We start from the raw sequence: 19,156 nt of genomic DNA on the forward strand, positions 1-19,156 counted from the left end.
TTCCACTCAGATCGTCGATCGAAAAAGATAAAATGGACCGAGGCATGCAACGCCAAAGTCACGTCCGCGCCAGTCGGATCCAAACCACAAGAATCACTTCGTCGTTTCAACCTCAATCCATTCGGGGACTAATGATGGGGTTATAATCCTAGGGTAGGGTCATAGGCCTACATTATAGGTCCTACCCAAGGACCACCCTTCATAAGGGACAAGGCCCTTTGTCAGCTCCGACTGAACTAAGGAATTCCCATCATCCAGTCGGTAACAGACATCCGACCATCCAGTCGAAGGCGAACATTCAGAGCGTATCGATCGGACCGACTGGATTCCACTCTGTACATCGTAACCCCCCAGGAGGGAAACGGTCGTACGTTTCCTCACGCTTTTATTAGCATTTAGGCCGTACGTTACCTGTAACATAGGTATTTATTCGCCATTATTCCACCCCTGCGCACCGACCATTGTGAAGGGCAGCGCACTCTATATAAGCCACCCTTCCCCACTGGTGCAAGGGTTAGCAACTCATTGTATTCCGTATTTCCACTCGACAACAAGCTCCCTGAGCACTGAGACATAGGGCTATTACCTCCACCGCAGAGGGGCCTGAACTCATAAAACCTCGCCGTAGCTAAGGCTCTGCCCATCCTTTTCGTACCCTGCACATCTACTGTCAGGCTTATACCCGCGACATTGACCATCTTTGATCAACGAGCTAGTCAACTAGAGGCTTACTAGGGACAGTGTTTTGTCTATGTATGCACACATGCACTGTGTTTCCAATCAATACAATTACAACATGGATAATAAACGATTATCATGAACTAAGAAATATAATAATAACTAATTTATTATTGCCTCTAGGGCATATTTCCAACACCTCGCCCCCTCCTCTGTGCCCTCTTCTTTGTCGTCTGCCCCCCTGGAAGCAGACGGCAACGATACTATATGGCCAGCTGCTACTGCCCAGGTTGCACAGCTGGGCGCCACGTGGCACCTTTGCTGTCGGTCAGCTGATGGCAAAGGCCTTTGCCATCAGCTGGCAGACGACAAAGAGCCTATATTGTCACATTTTAGTTTATTTTTTCTATTTCACAGCACATATATGATAAATAGGTCACAACACATATATGATATACATATAAAGCTCATCAATGCCATTTGTTCATCAACGTACATCCCATATATCAAAAGAACCAACACATACAAAGTTTCATCCATATATACATACATATAGTTGCACATATATTGTTCATCCATATATACATATACATATAGTTCCACATTGTTCATCAACTCAAATAAAAACGGAAACTGAAGCACTCCAATGCCAGCTTCCATGCATGTAGTACATCCAATTTGCAAAATGGGAATAAGAAAGTCAAAAGAAGAAGAAGAACAACAACATATATATGACAAATAAGCTAAATTGAAGAAGAAAGAGAAGAATCAAGGAGAGAACAAGGAGAAGAAAAACAAGAAGGAGGAGGAGAAGAAGAAGAAGAAGAAGAAGAAATAAAGAAGAGGGAGGAGATGGAGGAGGAGGAGGAGAAGGACTAGAAGGTCCTTGGCCTTCTCCTCCTCCTTCTCCTCCTCCTCCTCCTCCTCCTTCTCCTTCTTCTCTTCTTCTTTCTTTTCATTTTTCCTATTTCTTCTCCTCTTCTCCTCTTCTTGGAGCTAAATTAGCTAACTATGTCTTTTTGGAGCTAAATGGGCTAATTATCCCATTTTAGAGGAAAACAACTAAGTATATAATATTAATGAGCTAACCAAGGTTCTTATGCCATTTTGAGCTTATTATGGCATTTTGGAGCTAAATGGACTAATTATGTCATTGTTGGGGAAATTAAGGCAAGGAGAATATGAAGAGGAGAAGAAAGAGGAGGAGGAGGAGAAGAAGAAGAAATAAAGAAGAAGGAGGAGAAGGAGGAGGAGGAGGAGAAGGACTAGAAGGTCCTTGGCCTTCTCCTCCTCCTCCTCCTTCTCCTTCTTATCTTCTTCTTCTTCTTCTTCTTTCTTTTCATTTTTCATATTTCTTCTCCTCTTCTCCTATTCTTGGAGCTAAATTAGCTAACTATGTATTTTTGGAGCTAAATGGGCTAGTTATGTCATTGTTGGGGAAATTAAGGCAAGGAGAATATGAAAGAGGAGAAGAGAAACTTACCGTAGTGGTCATCAAGGAGGAGAAACACCTGGAGAAGGGTCGTGCGATGCCGCTCGGGAGTTATTCTGCAGAATAGATATTTTGCAATGTCTCAGTTAGCATGATGGCACTCAATTATTAATACTAGTTTATAATGAAACTCACCGTGCCAATCGAAGAGAAGACGGGCATCGATGGAGGGACTTGACCGCTCTTCTCGCACAGACCCTGAAGAGTGGGTCGTATTAGTTAGTAATGAAACATACATTACACACATGATTTGGCTAATGTGAAAAAAACTTACCACAAAAAGCTCGTACAAGGCCCGTTGACCCGCCTCATTCTGGGACCTCTCCTCCTCAATCAATCGTGTCGTGGTCTGGTCCCTCTCATCAAGAGCAGCCTGACTTGCCAATCTCTCTTTCTCAACAACAGCGTGAAGAGCAGCCTGGCTTGCCAATCTCTCTTTCTCAAGAGTAGCCTGGCTTGCCAATCTCTCTTTCTCAAGAGCAGCCTGGTTTGCCAATCTCTCTTTCTGAAGAGCAGCCTGAAACACCATTCCTCGTTACCACAGTAATGATCTATGGTGACACACATAATGAATTGGATGAAAGTGTTCTTAGTCCGTACAACTAACCTCGATGGCAAGATCGACTGGCCGTGGATGACGCGTTATCTCAGGACAGCTGCTCGACTGGCGCGCCTTGATCTCCGGGAGAGTGAGTGGACAACGTATTATCCCATCTCCAATGGCTATCGAGCCATGGGGCCTCCCGCCACCAGATATCATCACCAACTCTGGATCCAAAGGTTCCTGGCTATGGTTAAAGTCATCCCTTTCGTAGCCTTCCCCGCGTCCCTGTATGCCACGAGCTTGTGGTGGGATGATATGTTGGTGAAGTTATTGGGATCATCCAGGTCAGACTCGGAGAATGCCTTCGCCTTCTTGTACGAGGCAGTATGGGCCATGCCATAAAGGTCGTACAAGTGTGGCATCTCCGTCTTATTGTGATGCGCCTAAAAGAGAGGAACAAAATATTAGCATGAAGAATGAATTGCATGAATCATGAAGCAAATCACATACCCAGTTTCGTCCGAACTGAAGTAAGTTGGTGCTGCCTTGATGGTGTGGCACACCAACCATTTCGCTACGCCGATCCTTCACATTCTCGTGGACGGCTCGCCAGCTGCCTGTGCACCACTCATCAACCAACGCCTCCCAACAATCATCTTATCCGCACACCATCTCGGGGGCACCTGTAAGTTATTAGAAAGAATTTTGAGCGCTAGGCCTATGAATGAAATCAAGAAAACTACGTAGAAGGACTTAAGAATAGGTAATTACCTTCATGTATTGCTCCTTCTTCAGAAACTTTCCGCGGCAATCCTTATTCTGCTTCTTAATACCACGCATGGCGTAGTAGTCTCGAATAGCCTGCGGCCGAGCCTCGTGGCGTAAGTTCTATAGTAACCGCCTACACTCGGCCTCGAGAATCCTGACCGCCTCCTCCTCATATCCATCCTCACACCTATAGAAGGTCTGCAATCAAACGTGAAAACACCGATTAGTACAATAATTAGCTATATTGTTAATTTTAGATTGTGTAAAAGGATAATTTACCCAAAAGCTCTTGATCACCATCTCGGCCCTCGTGTGGCACAAGACACCATCTATAATCTCCTCTCCGGCGGGGCCTGCGCAGCCTGGTAGTGCTCCCAGGAAAATCCTAGTGTAGGAACCTGACCCTCACCAGGCAACGTGACAAACCCCGGGAAATTTGTCCAGCAAAGCACACCAAGGACAGAGTTCAGCCTGCGGACTCCAAGAGGGTGTACCCATCCCCTGCAGTATGATAAGGTCAATGCATTAGATATTTGAACAAACTTGAAGGCAAAATCTAAAAAAAGAGTAAATGTACTTACCTATCTCCTTCAGGTTTAATCACCGACCTCTGCTCGTGGGTAGCCGGCACAACCGGGAGACGTGTACTACCATGCTTGTACACGGTGGCCCCGTCCACTTGCACATCGCCCTCACTATCCGTAAGCTCATCCCCGCCATCCCCGCCCCCTGAGCCACCCGGACCCTCAGTCCAATCCGGGAACTCGGTCCGATCCGGCCAGGTCTCCCATCCGGGCCTCTCCACGTCGGGTGAAGCCTCCGGAACCGTAGTCTCGTGGGCCGAATGCACCTCGACCCGAGGCTAATCCTGGACCAGAGTCTCATGGGACGAATGCCCGTCAACACCAGGCTCCTGGACCGGAGTCCCCGTAGCCTCCTCCGCAAATGGGTCGACCATAGTAGTCCTATGCTCAGGTGAATGAGCTAGTGGTGGTGGCGAGGATGGCTCAACAGTCCTCCTGGATCTTCCGCGGCAACCACCTCTTCCTGTACCCTTCCCCTTCTTCCCTACCCAACCAGCACCTCTCCTAGTGAGCAATGTCGCCGACGAAGAAGAACCCACGGGTGGTGTCGACAGACTGTCTGCCAAGGCTCTACGGAGACATAGGGGTGAAAGGGAAGTACCACCCCTCGTGCGGGGCAGCTGGGAAGAACCCTTCGAGTGCTCTGGACCAGCGCCCACCATCTTTCAACACCTGGTGACCTGCCATGATAAAGATTAAAAGAAATTAGTACAACAGAAAAAAATGAATAACTAACATGAATAATAATATGTACATGAATAATAAAGATTAAAAAATATAAAATTTAAGTTGTGAATCTTACAAACTAATAATCATCATCAATAAATGCATCATCATCATCACTATCACGCATGTCTTCATGAATGACGTGCTCGTCGGGTTCAACGGCGTGAAGTTGTGAAAGGCCTTTCTTTAATCGTTGAAGCATTGACAGGTCATTCGCATCAGTAACCTCTACGAGTTCCAGGTCTTCTGGTTCTAGCTCTGGGGTGGAGTCGGATTCATTGTCGCTGTCTACTTCCATGTTCTTGGGTGAAGCACGACGGTTCTTGAAATGTTTCTTGGAAAGACGTGTTTCTTGGAAGAATTCTCCATCATATGTGTCTGGGTTAATGTGAGGTTCATAATCTTGTTCATTTGGGAGAGGTGGTCTAACATGTGGCGGCACTTCATAAACAACATACCAACCTTCCAGATTCTTATCTGTTTGGCATGCCCATGGTAGATAGAAAACTTGGGTCACCTGTTGAGCCGTAATATATACATCGGGAACATCTAAATGGGTGTTTGGATTGATTTCGACTAGTCCTATATGTTCATGAGTCCTTCTAGTCTCCTTCGGCTGGAACCAATAACATTTGAAGACTACGACGTTCGGTGGGTTTTCACCATAGAATTGAAGTTCATAAATTGCTTCAACTCTTCCATAATACTCGATAACACCTTCGCCGATAGCAGAGACACCACAATTTGTAGATTTCCGGTCGGGCATAGATAGCTCTTAGCCAAAGGTACGAAAGAGATACTCGTTGATGTTGTATTTCTCAAATAAACGGACCTTATAGTCAAAACCATTAGCGACTTGTCTCAATTCGGCGTCCATAGACTCTGAATTAGCCTACAAGTTTAATACGAAACGATTGTTGCATTAGCCGCAAGTTAGACCAAGAAATGAAATGGTCCATTATTGACAATTACCGTTTGTTTGAACCAAGAGACGAAACTAGGATAGCCGCCTCCTGTCATTGACAGAAGCTCATACTCTTTGACGGAATCATTTTTTATCACCGCTCCATCCGAGAATTTGGCGACGTAATGGTTGTTTGAAATATCCGGGAATAAGAGCAGTTCAAATGAATTAGAAGTTACGGGAAAATGTGTCGAGAACTCACTCGATGTACAGCTGCACTTCTGTTAGGTTGTTGAAGATATACAACAAAATGTTCCGCCATTCTTCGACATCCAACGTTATTGGTTTTGAAGCACCGGCTGGTGCGAGCTTCCCTTTGAATAGGCTAAGGTTGGACCCACCTTTTTTAGGGTCTGCATCATTGTGCCGAGGCTTCGGATTATGCAAATGATGATTTTTGGCTTCGTAGTGTGTTGTCACAAAGTTTGCCACCTCCTCAGTAATGAATGCCTCAGCCATCGATGCTTCAATTCTACGCTTATTTTTACATTTAGCTCGAAGGGTCTTCTGCATCCTCTCAGTTGCATAGCACCAACGATCTTGCACGGGCCCACCCAATCTTGCCTCGGTCGGTAGATGTAAAATCAAATGCTGCATTGGATTAAAGAAGCCCGGTGGAAAGATCTTCTCTAACTTGCACAAGAACTCCGGTGCAAACTCCTCCATGTCTTCTACCACGCCACGCAACAATTCTTTCGCACAAAGAACACGGAAGAAATAGCTCAGCTCCGCCAGTACTAGCCATTCATTCTCAGGAATAAAGCCACGTGACATCACCGGCATTACCCGCTCTAGCCATATGTGCCAATCATGACTCTTGAGACCAAAGATTTTTATTTTTTCAAGACCCACTCCCCTCTTTAGATTTGTTGCATACCCATCGGGGAACATCAAGTGCATTTTGACCCACAAGATAATTTCCCTCATAGCTGGCCTTCCAAGATTGAACCAGGCCTTTGGCTTCGACCACTTCTGCTTTCCTTTGCCTTCTCGCATGTTCTGTAACGGTCTATGACATAGTGTCTCTTGATCGACTCTAGCCTTAGTATTATCCTTTGTCTTCCCATCTATGTCCAACAATGTACCAAAACTCCGGCATTCTTTTCAGTGTGCATCAGGTCGATATTGTGTGGAAGAAGGAGGTCTTTGAAGTAAGGCAGATCCCAAAAGCATGGCTTGTGAGTCCAGGCGTGTTTTGAATTATACCCCTTGAAATACCCTGGACGCTCTGGATCAGGCTCGAGGGCGTTTAACTGATCCAGGATCTGTTGGCCTGTCAACACAGGTAGTGCCAAGTTTTTGACAACTTTACCTTTGGTAAAGTTCTTCTTGTCTTTTCTGAACTGATGGTCAGGATCCAGGAACTGTCTATGCAAGTCAAAGCAAGAATACTTCTGACCCTCCTGCAACCAATGAAACTGAAGAGCTGCCTTGCATTGGGGGCACGGGAACCTTCCATGCACACACCATCCAGAGAATAGCGCATACGCTGGCAAGTCATGCATAGAGTACATGTACCACACATGCATTTTGAAGTTTTCTTTTCTAGCGGCATCGTATGTCTTGACCCCATTATCCCAAGCTTCTTCCAATTCATCCTTAAGCGGTTGCAGGTACACATTCATATTCTTCCCCAGATAATTGGGCCCTGGAATTATCAACGTCAGAAATATGTTCTTTCTTTGCATAATCTGCCCCGGGGGGAGATTGAGTGGAATGACAAATACAGGCCAACAACTGTATTGGGTTGCCGTCATGCCGAAGGGATTAAAACCATCGGTGGTGGCGCAGACTCGAGGATTCCTTGGATCTGCCGCTTTATCCTGATGCAATCCATCGAAATGTTTCCACGCTTCCCCATCCGATGTGTGTACCACCATCTTATTCCCATCCGCATCTAGTTCGGTTCTTTTGCCCAATTTGTGCCATGTCATCTGTCTGGCTGTCTCTTCGACCATGAAAAGACATTGAAGTCTTGGTACGATTGGCATATACCGAAGAACACTAACTGCGATTTTGGTCTGCCTCTTCTCACCCATATCGTTGTCTACCACAAGATACCTGCAAGACTCGCAATTGGGACAATAGTCCAAGTGTGCATACTCCTTCCTAAATAAGACACATCCTTTCTCACATGCATCTATCTTCTCATAGGGCATCTTAAGTACACGAAGTATTTTGTCCAACTGGTACAGGTTTGCAGGCATGACATGGCCTTTGGGTAGGAAGCGTCCAAATAGTGTCATCATCGCGTCATAGCATTCTCTTCCCAAGTTGAACTGAGCCTTCAGAGCCATTACTTGTGCAATTGCATCCAGCTGACAGAGCTCAGTGTGCTCATGGAGAGGAATTTTTGAAGACTCCAACATTTCATAAAAGGCCTTTCAGATTCCTCCATCTCATCTTCCGAATCCCGAGCATCATCAAAGTCTTGCACCATGTCTTCGATCCCGGTACCATGCTCGTCCGTGCAACGACGGACCACCTCAGCTCTTGTGCGTTGTATAGACTCACCATGAAATGTACACACCGTATAATTAGGCTTAAAATCCCTCCTCTGTATGTGTTTAATCATTACAGCCTCTGTCATCTTTTTATAGTTGTCGCATCCAGGACAAGGGCAATAGTTTCTTTCCTGGCCATTTGCGAATGCGGCTTTCACAAATTCCTTTGTTTTTACAAACCATTCTTTCGTCATCTCTTTCTGACTAGGGTGACCGGTATACATCCATGCACGATCACTCAAATTGCCTAGCTACTAAAGACAGAAGAAATATATTTATATATAATTTAGCATTTATATTCATCGGTTAATCAGGTTCGCCATTTTTATTACATCCAGGCAACCTACACGCTAATAGGTAAAGATAGGTCCTAATCCCACCCGAGTATGTGTAGATTGGGTTCGTTTTCCCATGCTCTGCTCCGGATCCAATGCAAAATTTCGACAGTACCTCCTCGTTGTTCTCCTGATACACGTCTCCGCAATAAACAGAGAGGATGTGCATCCGGAGAACAACAGGGAGGCACTGACGAAATTCCGCATCGGATCCAGAGCACAGCATACGGGAAAATGAACCCAATCTACACATACTCGGGCTGTCCATGGATAATGTTGGACAATTCGAAAGGATGGCGGTTATAAATATGCAAAGACATGCATATTTATAGATGTCGCCCTTTCGAACGGGAGACGCATACTGGTCACGCATACTGATAAATTAATTTAATTACCTAAATCTAGAAAGTTTCATCCGAAAACCGAGCCACAGTAAATGAAGGGGCGGGGAGGAGTTGAAATTTGTACTGACCCACGAATGCAGGGGCGGAGCTCGTACAACGCACGGGGAGGTCTACGCACAGCAGACCTCACAGCGATGAGACAACTATCACATGTAAATCCACCCGATCAACACAAATATTCTAATTATGTCATTATAGAGGAAAACAAGTTAAGAATATAATATCATGAGCTAACCAAGGTTTTTATGCCATTTTGTAGCTAAATGGGCTAATTATCTCATTGTTGGGGAAAATAAGGTAATGAGAATAAGATAGAGGAGAAGAAGGAGGAGGAGGATAAGAAGAAGAAGAAATCAAGAAGAAGGAGAAGGAGGAGGAGGAGAAGAAGGAGGAGGAGAAGGTATTCTTCTTCTCTTCTTCTCTTCTTCTCTTCTTCTTTTCTTCTTCTTTTCTTCTTCTCCTTCTTATTTTTGTCTTCTCCTCCTCCCCTTCTTCTTCTTCTTCTTCTTCTTCTCCTCCTCCTCCTCTTCTCCTCCTCCTCCTCTTCTTCTTCTTCCTATTCTTTCTATTAAGCTAACTAACTAACTAACCTAACTAACCAAGCTAACTAAACCTATCGCTAAACCTAGATAGCACTAAACAGCAAAAAAAAACAGATTCTACCACTAAGTAACTAAAAAAGAATCTAGCTACCACTAAATACCAAACAATAAACAATCAACTTCTTCTTCTTTTTTCTCTTCTTCTCCTTCTTATTTTTTTCTTATTCTCTTCTTATCTTCTTCTTTACTTCTTCTCCTTCTTATTTTATTCTTCTCTTCTTCTTCTTCTTCTTCTCCTTCTTATTTTTTTCTTCTCCTCTTCTTCTTCTTCTTCTTCTTCTTCTTCTTCTTCTTTTTCTTCTCCTCCTCCTCCTACTCCTACTCCTCTTCTTCTTCTCCTCTTCTCGTCCTCCTCCTCCTCCTCTTCTCCTTCTCCACCTAACTAACCAAGCTAACTAACTAACGTAACTAACCTAACTAGAACTACTAACCTAACTAAATCTACCACTAAAACTACTAACAATAACAACTACTAAAAAATAATGCGGGTGCGGGGGGGTGTGGGGGCTCACCGGGAGGGGCGGCTTTGGATGGGCCGGGGTGTTGGGGGTGGCGGGGCGGCGCCAGGGGCGCCAGGGGCGGCGGCGCGACGGTGGTGGGGCAGCGACAGCGGGGGCGAGGTGGGGCAACGGCGGGACGATGGTGGTGGCGCGACGGTGGCGACGGGGGCGACAGGGGCGGCGGCGGGGGCGACAGGGCCGGCGGTGCGACGGTGGTGGTGGCGGTCGGTGGGCGTCGGGGATTGGGAGAGAGAGAGGGGCGCGCGGGGTGAGCCGTTACAAAGAGAGAGGGGCGGGGTGGGGGAGGAGCCGTTAACGGAGTTAGCGCTTTGCCGTCTGCCTCCGAACTCTTTGCTGTCCGCTAGCAGACGGTAAAGAAGGGACTCCAGTTTGACCTAACCACCCCGCGGTCAGGTGGGCCCATCTACATCTTTGCCGTCTGCTGTGCGACTCTTCGCCGTCTGCTAGCTGACGGCAAAGATGTGACTGATGGCAAAAACACTCTATGCCATCAGCTAGTCCTTTGTCGTCCGCTTTGTTGAAGCTGACGGCAAAGACACTCTTTGCCATCAGCTAGCAGACGGCAAAGACTAGGCAGATGGCAAAAAATTGTTTCCCAGTAGTGAAGCTCGAAACGAAACAAAGGACAATTGCGTGATACGAGGGTCAGACCTTTTGGGAGAATATATAATGATTTTTTTCTAGACCGGAAGGAGTACTCCGCAAGAAAACGGTGTCCGGGAGGCACACGAGCTGGCCACAAGCCCCCCAGGTGCGGCCAGGGGGTGGGCCCGCGCGTGTCAGGCTTATCGCCTCCTCGTGCGCTTTCCGGACTACTTCAAATTTTTCTATTTCTTCAAAAATTCCAAAACGGAGGAAAAATCCTACTGGAAAAGTTTTGGAGTCTGTTTACTTACCGAATCACATACCTCTTCATTTTCGGAGTCTGAAACAGGGTGATAAATATCCCTTAGGTACTCCTCCAGAGTTATGGTATTGATAATATTGCTTTCAACATTTATGGGAGTACCTGAGATATAATGCTTGATTCTCTGCCCATTTACCACTCTCGGACAATTACCTTCCGTGTTGTTGATCTTGATAGCACCGGAACGATATACTTCCTCAACAATGTAAGGACCTTCCCATTTAGAGAGAAGCTTGCCTGCAAAAAATCTTAAACGAGAATTATATAGCAAGACATAATCACCTACATTGAACTCACGCTTTTGTATCCTTTTATCATGCCACCTCTTAACCTTTTCTTTGAACAACTTGGCATTCTCATATGCCTGAGTTCTCCATTCATCAAGCGAGCTAATATCAAATAACCTCTTCTCACCAGCAAGTTTGAAATCAAAGTTGAGCTCTTTGATTGCCCAATAAGCTTTATGCTCTAGCTCAAGAGGTAAATGACATGCTTTACCGTACACCATTTTGTACGGAGACATGCCCATGGGATTCTTATAGGTAGTTCTATAAGCCCACAGTGCATCATCGAGCTTCTTAGACCAATTCTTTCTAGACCAATTGACAGTCTTTTGTAGAATTAGTTTAATCTCTCTATTGCTTAGCTCTATTTGACCACTAGACTGAGGGTGATAGGGCGACGCAATTCTATGGTTGACATCGTACTTAGCAAGCGTTTTAGGGAAAGCACCATGAATGAAATGTGAACCACCGTCGGTCATTAGATATCTAGGGACTCCAAATCTAGGGAAGATAACTTCTTTAAGCAACCTAATTGAGGTGTTGTGATCAGCACTACTAGTTGGGATAGCTTCTACCCACTTAGTGACGTAATCAACAACAACTAGGATATGGGTATACCCGTTGGATTTTGGAAAAGGTCCCATATAATCAAAGCCCCAAACATCAAATTGTTCAATGACAAGTGAATAGTTCATAGGCATTTCCTGACGTTTACCGATATTACCTATTCTTTGACATTCGTCACAAGACAATACAAACTTACGGGCATCCTTGAAGAGAGTGGGCCAATAGAAACCTGATTGCAATACCTTGTGTACAGTTGTATCTCCCGCATGGTATCCTCCGTAGGCCTCAGAGTGACACTTCTGTAGGATCTGTCCCTGTTCCTGTTCAGGTACACAACATCTAGTAACACCATCTACTCCTTCCATATAAAGATGAGGATCATCCCAAAAGTAATGTCTTAAATTAAAGAAGAATTTCTTCTTTTGCTGGTATGTGAAACTAGGTGGTATATATTTGGCAACGATATAGTTTGCATAATCAGCATACCACGGTGCACTACGTGAAGTATTGATGACATTCAATTGCTCATCAGGAAAGCTATCATCAATAGGTTGTGGGTCATCAAGAACATTCTCCAACCTAGACAAGTTATATGCTACGGGGGTATCAACACCCTTCCTGTCGACAACGTGCAAATCAAATTCTTGTAGCAAGAGAACCCATTTGATAAGTCTAGGTTTAGCGTCTTTCTTCTCCATGAGGTACTTAATAACAGCGTGATCAGTGTGAATAGTGACTTTGGAATCAACTATGTAAGACCTAAACTTTTCACATGCAAACACGACTGCTAAAAATTCCTTTTCAGTAGTAGCATAGTTTCTTTGGGCACTGTCTAGAGTTTTACTAGCATAGTGAATAACATTCAACTTCTTATCAACTCTTTGCCCTAGGACAGTACCAACGGCATAATCACTAGCATCACACATGATTTCAAAAGGTAAGTTCCAATCAGGTGGTTGAACAATAGGTGCAGTTATCAAAGCCTTCTTAATTATTTCAAAGGATTCCTCACAATCATCGTCAAAAACAAAAGGAATATCCTTTTGCAAGAGATTGGTAAGAGGCCTAGAAATCTTAGAGAAGTCTTTAATGAACCTTCTATAGAAACCAGCATGACCAAGGAAACTCCTTATACCTTTGATATATGTGGGGCATGGCATTTTCTCGGTTGCATCAACCTTAGCCTTATCGACTTCAATACCTCTTTCAGAAATTTTATGTCCTAAGACGATGCCTTCATTAACCATAAAGTGGCACTTCTCCCAATTCAAGACAAGATTGGTATCTTTACATCTCTGCAAGACTCGGTCAAGGTTGCTAAGGCAATATTCAAAAGAAGACCCGTAGACGGAGAAGTCATCCATGAAAACCTCAACAATCTTTTCACAAAAGTCAGAGAATATAGCCATCATACATCTTTGAAAGGTAGCAGGTGCATTACATAAGCCAAAAGGCATACGTCTATAAGCAAAGGTACCGAAAGGGCAGGTGAAAGTGGTTTTCTCCCGGTCAGATTGTGCAACAAGTATTTGGGAGAAACCAGAATAACCGTCTAGAAAGTAGAAGTGTGTGTGTTTAGACAGTCTTTCTAGCATTTGGTCGATAAAAGGCAAAGGGTAATGATCTTTCCTAGTGGCTTTATTCAATTTCCTAAAATCGATCACCATCCTATAGCCAGTAATAATCCTCTGTGGGATAAATTCATCCTTATCATTAGGGACAACAGTAATGCCTACCTTCTTAGGGACGCAATGCACCGGACTCACCCAATCACTATGAGCAACAGGACAGATAATACCTGCTTCCAGAAGCTTTAGTATTTCTTTTCTCACTACCTCTTTCATCTTAGGATTTAATCTCCGTTGATGATCGGCAACTGGTTTGGAATCAGGATCGGTTTTAATCTTGTGCTGGCATAGAGTGGGACTAATGCCCTTAAGATCATCAAGAGTATATCCAATAGCATCATGGTGCTTCCTCAGAGTTTTTAGTAACTTCTTTTCTTCATGCTCTGAGAAGCTAGCACTAATAATAACAGGATATATCCCTTTTTCATCAATATAAGCATACTTAAGAGTATCTGACAACTATTTAAGCTCGAACACAGGATCACGCTTTGGTGGGGGTGGATCTCCAAGCAGTTCAACAGGCAAATTATTTTTAAGGATAGGATATTGTTCTAAGACAACTCTATCTATCTCATCCCTTTGATCCATATGCATATCATTTTCATGATCAAGTAAGTATTGCTCTAAGGGATCAGTAGGAGGCACGGCAATAGAAGCTAAGGCAATAGTTTCATCCTTACTAGGCAACTCTTTTTCATGAGGTTGTCTACCAAACTTGGAGAAATTGAACTCATGTGACACACCTTCAAAGCCAACAGTGACAGTTTGCTTCTCACAGTCAATATGAGCATTCACAGTATTGAGAAAAGGTCTTCCAAATATGATGGGACAAAAACTATCTTGTGTGGTAGCAAGAACGAGGAAATCAGCAGGATACTTCATTTTACCACACAAGACTTCAACATCCCTAACAATTCCCACAGGGCAGATAGTATCTCTATTGGCAAGCTGAATAGTGACATCAATAGTATCACGCCCAAGATGCGACCCTATCCTCAATTTCGCACGAAGGCCTCGTCAGGGATAGAAGCGCATCTTGTCGTGACGCAAGAATGGATATCGTTACAAGTACATGTACTAAAAAGATGAGATATATATAGAATTGGCTTACACTCGCCACAAGCTACATCAGAGTCACATCAGTACATTACATAAACATCAAGAGTAAGAGCAGGGTCCGACTACTGATGAAAACAAACGAGAAAAATTAAGAACGACGTCCATCCATGCTATCCCAGGCTGCCGGCCTGGAACCCATCCTAGATCGATGAAGAAGAAGAAGAAGCAACTCCAAATGAACAATCAACGCGCTCACGTCAAGTAACCTTTACCTGTATCTGCAACTAGTGTTGTAGTAATCTGTAAGCCACAGGGGACTCAGCAATCTCATTTCCAAAGCTATCAAGACTAGCAAAGCTTAATGAGTGAGGTATGGTTAAGTGGTGAGGTTGCAGCAGCGGCTAAGCATATATTTGGTGGCTAACTTACGAGTACAAGAAATAAGAGGGGGAAGATCTACGCATAATGGACGTGAGCTACTGATGATCAAATGAATGATCCTGAACACCTACCTACGTCAGACATAACCCCACCGTGTGCTCGATCGGAGAAGGAACTCACGGAAGAGACAGTCACGGTTACGCACATAGTTGGCAAGTTTTAATTAAGTTAACTTCAAGTTATCTAGAACCAGTGTTAAACAAAGTTTCCATGTTGCCACATAACCGCGGGCACGGCTTTCCAAAAGATTTAACCCTGTAGGGGTGCTCCAACTAGTCCATCACAAATTACCACAAGCCGCATAGAAATCCTCAATCACGAAGCTCGCGATCTCGTCGAATTCCCTAGTGGAAAACCTCAACTCTGAGATTACCCAAAGCATCACCGGAATCCCGATGCACAAGATATCTCATCAAAGGTAAAACTAATCTAGCAAGGCCGCCCGACATGTCGACGAACCCGATAGGAGCCGCGTATCTCGTTCTCACGACACGACGGATGGAAAAGCCTACACGTACCAAACCTCGAGTTGCCCCGTGGTGGCCCCGCAGTCTGTACTTTTGGGACCAACACCATCAGCACTGGCCCCCCTGTTTATGTAAAATTACTCCTCGGGTAGCGCTAACTCCCTATGCATTTGAGTGTTAACAAAATTATTATGTTGGGCAAATGTAGAACCAAAGTTGGGCCTTGCCAGACCAGCTTTAATCTAAAACGAATTATCAAGGGGGTCCCCATAACAACCCCGATCGTGTTAGGAGCGCTCCATTATGGAACATAACACCGGTAGCCGAAACTAAGGGGGGCAAAGGTGGAACAAAACACCAGGATAGAAAGGCCGAGCCTTCCACCTTTTACCAAGTATATAGGTGCATTAAATTAAATAGCATTTAATAGGGGTTGTAACAAGGAACCCATGTTATCACATGGAAGCAACTGCACCTGCAACTAGCAATCTAACACAGGGTTAAGCAAGCGGTAACATAGCCAATTAGTGGTTTGCTAGGTTGAACAGGTTGAAGGTTTCATGGCATTGTTGAGAGGCTGATATTTAACAGGTGATAGGCAACGAGACATAATCGATAGAAACGGTAAAACTAGCATGGCAATGATAGTAATGGTATCTGGGGAAATGATCATCTTGCCTGAGATCCCGCTTGGAAGAAGAATGACTCCGTGAAGCAGACGAACCGACGTAGTCGAACGGGTCCGCACAATCCGGCACGCTGCAGAACTCTATCGAGACGAAGCAAACTGGAAACACAAATCAACACATGGAATACACCACACGATGCAACAACACAAATGATGCATGAGCAACTGAATATATGCAAGTCACGGCATGACAATTCACACAATCAAACACTACACATTAAGTGAAGTTCAATATGCAACGGGTTGCATATGGACGAAACTCCACGTTTATATATTTAGTTCTATCCCGATTAGATACACGGCATTGTTAAATGTGGTTAAACATGGCAAGAGGTGAAGCGCAATTTAATCTACCTATCTAGGCATTTTAAATGAGGTCGGAAATGACATATAGCATCTCCGAGACGACCTCATATGTTAATTTACAATTCTGACCAGATCTGATCTAACACATTTAATTAGTTGTTAAACAGAAAAACAAATAGGTTCACGTGATTCTACGCGTCATTACAAGCAATTTACACATAGAGAACATCTCCAACGGAGATACGGATCAAAAGTTACAAGCACCGCAAGATATGATGGCATGAATGCAATATGTGTGCAACGGCGGTCACGAGCACTTCAAAACACACAACCAGCAAGAGAAAATGAAACTACATGAGATTCTAAGCAAGTTTCATGTAGGGCACGGTCAAATCGGAGCTACAGATCAAAAACTACGAGCTAAACAAGAAATCACTACAATCTGCCATAATCAGCCTCATAGCATTCTCTACGCCCCAGAACTACGAGCTACACAACTCAAATATAATCAACCAAGACATGACACGAAATAGGGCAAGAAGTACTACAACAAACAACTAACAACAACTAGCATGGCATCAAGTACACTAGGGTAAGAAGACACAAAATGGCATCTCACACACTATTTCAGACTTAGTGAAAATTACACCTCATGAAAGTGCAATTTTCGATCTGAAGCCATATTGACAGCAGCAAAACCTATAGCAACAGGACTCCAAATGGCATGAAAATTCACAGCATGCTAGAGAAACACAAGGGCTACAACTAACTCCATTGGACCAACCTCAAAAGAGCTACAGATCATAAGATACACGCAACACAAGACAGCAACAAAATATAACAGATTCCAGACTTAGAAATATTTCAGCTCCTCAAAATCAGCACTATTTCTAGCAACTTGAGAGCAATCAAACCACACCTAAACATGCATTTTTATTGCAACCAAAAATACCAGGAGCTAGTCTAAACACCCAAGAACAACTCCCTAGTTGACAACTCCGACAAACGAAGCACGGAATAAATCCTACGAAGTAAACAAAAGGGCAACACGGCAAAATATCGCACGAACTAACTTACTCAAAAGCTAGAACTAATTGCATAGAAAAATCCCATGGATTTTTCTACCCCGAAAACATATTAAATATGTGGGGTTGCACAACAAAATAATACCACACGAAAGTACGAGAAAATAACCTATACACGGGAAAATAAGCTACCGGCAAACCCTACACGCAAAAATACCAATGACCGCTCTAAAAAACATGGAATAATGGTTCCTAAAACATAGGCATTTATACTATGGCATCCGAGCTATCCGGACACGCGCGAGAAATAAATTACGGGATGAAACAATATAGGACAGCAGGTTAAACTAGGCGTTCGTCACGTAAAACTACGTCAAATAATTATGCAAGTGGTAAAAACGGATTCTACACGAGAAACTACGCGAAAACCATATATTACTCGATTCGTTCCGACTTACGGATAATAATCTACGGGCGTTTGAATATACGTCTATTTTTCTGGAATTTATATATCCGAAAAATACTAATTATCTAATGGGCCGAAACTACACATGGGCATACAGGGCAAGGCGCAGGATACTATTAAACGCACATGGCGGGATTAGGGGCTGCTCACCCTAGCCGGGCTCGGCCCAGGACGGCGAGGTGGCAGCAGGCCGGAAGGAGGAGGCGGTGGGCCGGCCGATCTGGAGAGGAGCGCAGGCTCGGGGGAGACTGGGCCTCGGGGGCGCCTGGCCACGGTGCTGGGCCGAAGGGGTCGGGTGACTAGGCCAGCGAGCCTTGACGCGGCCCAGCGCGAGGCGAGGCGGCGCTGGTCAACGCGGGGCGAGGCGGGGCTCGTCTCCTCGTGCCCCCGCACGAGAGCACACCACGACGGCTCTAGGGGCAACCGGCAAGGCAAGACAAGGCCGCAGGTGAGGTCCCTCGATCCGGGCGGGGTGAATCTGGATCTGACCATCCCCGAGCGGCGGAGCTCTGAAGAAGCACGCGGCGGCGGCTGACGAACGCGGCGGCCGAGCTTCGGTCGGCCATGGCCAGCACCTGTAGAACGGGGAGAGGGAGATTAGGGTGAGAAGCGAGAGAACCGCGGAAAGAGGAGGAGGGGAGGAGCAGGGCGAGGTGGCCTGGGGAATCTCCGGCGAGCGGCCGCTGCTGCTGCGATGGGGACCTCCGGCCGGTTGCGGGCTCCTCGGGGAGGGCTCGGGAAGGAGCTGTGGTTGCCCGGACATGTCCGATTTGACCACGGACATGTCTGGTAAGTGGGGTTTTTGGGCAATCCGAGCCATTAGATGTAAATCCAATGGCCAGATTTGATCAAAGGGTTTGGGCTGCGGGATTTGAAGGGTGAGGGCTAGCAGGTGGAGTTTTTAAGGGGGTGGCTGCAAAAATGACTAGGGGAAACCCTAGTGAAGTGAGAGGGCTCTCTCTAGGGGGGTGTTACTTATATATGGTTGGTCTCTGGTGGGACGGACCTCGTTCGTCCGATCACGATCCGATGACCACGAACGGAGAAAGTGGCTAGGTGGAACTAGTGATCTGTGTAGAGTATGTATCCGGAGACGAGAGGGAAAGCGGCGGCGCGGCAACAATTTTTAAAACACCGACACACGTCCGATGGTAGACCGAATACGGTGCCGCTAGGGTCGACCGTTCGGGTACCAG

Source organism: Hordeum vulgare, chromosome 2H (genome assembly GCF_904849725.1).
Source record: "Hordeum vulgare subsp. vulgare chromosome 2H, MorexV3_pseudomolecules_assembly, whole genome shotgun sequence".
In the NCBI taxonomy this organism is placed as follows: domain Eukaryota; kingdom Viridiplantae; phylum Streptophyta; class Magnoliopsida; order Poales; family Poaceae; genus Hordeum; species Hordeum vulgare.